Below are 1678 nucleotides of genomic sequence, written 5' to 3'. Positions count from 1 at the left end.
TTGATATTAATTTTAGGTGTTAACAACTTGATCTTAGTGGCTAAATTTTTGCAGGTTTAGTTGAATCCAACACTGGTGATAGATAAAAAATTGGTTGAGCCTTTTGCAGAACCAGAGCAAATCTTTCAACAAAGGCGAAGAATGGCCGAACAATGAAATGAACCGGTGGATCCAAATGCCGGGAATGTTCCACCTCTTGTCATTCCTATTATTCCAGTTGTTCCTGCTCAACAACCTACTAGACCTATTCGTGAGGTGGTAATCCCACTTACGAACCATGTGACGACAAGTATCCTCAATCCTAAACTAGGAGGTTGATTTGAATATAAGCAGAATATGGTGCAATTGCTTAATTTAGCAGGGAAATTTCATGGCCTTTCACACAAAGATCCGCAGCAGCATATACAGACCTTCTTGGAAATTAGCGATACTTACATTTCTAAAGGGGTGAATTGTTATTATGTCAGATTGACACTCTTTCCTTTCTCCCTAATGGGGAAAGCAAAAAGGTGATTACATACTGAACCATCACTCTCCATCACTTTATGGGAAGATCTAGCTCAGAAGTTTCTTATTTAATTCTTTCCATCTGGGAAGACGACACACTTGAGGAGTGAGATCTTGAGTTTAAGACAGAAAGATAGAGAGAATCTCTATAAAGCTTGGGAGAGATTTAAGGGTATGCTCAGAAATTTCCCTCACCATCATCAATCCAATAACGTTCTTGTGCATAATTTCATAGAAGGATTGGAGCCAAACATAAAGATCCTCTTGGATTTAACAGTAGGTGGACATGCTGTTGAAAAGACGTATGAAGAATCGTACACACTGCTGAATCGGATTTCACAAGGGAATGCTGATTGGCATACAAATTCAAGGAGTACTCCTATGAAAGTTGCAGGGGTATTGGAGGTAGATCAGTTCACAGCATTACAGGCACAAATCATGGCTATGCAAAATCATATGATTACTCAGGTTAATAACATAAAGTTGGGTGTTACTCAACCAGTAGCTACAATAAATGTAGTCCAATTAGCAAATTCTTGGTGTGAGGTTTGTGGAAGTGGTGAGCATGTAGTTGATGCTTGCACAGCTAATCCAGATTCTGTTAACTATGTGGGGAATGTCAATTGGCAGGGACAACAAAATTTTGGTAACAATTATAATCCCAATTGAAGAAACCATCCCAATTTCTCATGGGGTAGAAATCAAGCACAGAATGTAAATCAGTACAAGGGACCAGTGCAACCAAATCTATATCCAGCTTAGAATACTCAGGCAACTACTCAATCTAGCAATATAGACAAATTGATAAAGCAGTTTATAGCTCAACAAACACAGTTTGCATCAGTAATAAAGACTCAATAGGCACAGTTTGCAACTAAGTTGAAGAGTCAATAATTTCTTACAAGAAATCTAGAGTTGTAATTGGGTAAGATTGTAAAAGCACAGAATAAAAGGCCTCAAAAGCATTACCTAGAGATATAGAGGCTAATCCTAAGTAGGTGAATGCTGTTATAATGAGGAGTGGATTGCAAATGAAGGAGACAGTTTAGGAGTAGGTAAATCCTACAGTCATTGAGGATAATACTGAAGATAATACATAGAATAAAATCAAAGAAAAAATAGCGAGTGATGATGTTCATATGGAAAAAAAGACTCTTCCCTTACCCTTTCC

General features: G+C 37.8%; 1 non-coding gene across 1 annotated transcript; it reads right to left on the bottom strand.

Annotated features, from left to right (window-relative positions):
- Window positions 1-603: 603 nt before the first annotated feature.
- Window positions 604-710, bottom strand: LOC124892018. Its single transcript, XR_007050027.1, has one exon. It is a non-coding gene; the product is annotated as a small nucleolar RNA R71 (small nucleolar RNA).
- Between the last annotated feature and the right edge of the window lie 968 nt (window positions 711-1678).

Source organism: Capsicum annuum, unplaced genomic scaffold (assembly GCF_002878395.1).
Source record: "Capsicum annuum cultivar UCD-10X-F1 unplaced genomic scaffold, UCD10Xv1.1 ctg4331, whole genome shotgun sequence".
Taxonomy (NCBI): Eukaryota; Viridiplantae; Streptophyta; class Magnoliopsida; order Solanales; family Solanaceae; genus Capsicum; species Capsicum annuum.
The sequence above is the reverse complement of the archived record's forward strand: the minus strand, read 5'-3'. Positions and strand labels throughout refer to the sequence as shown.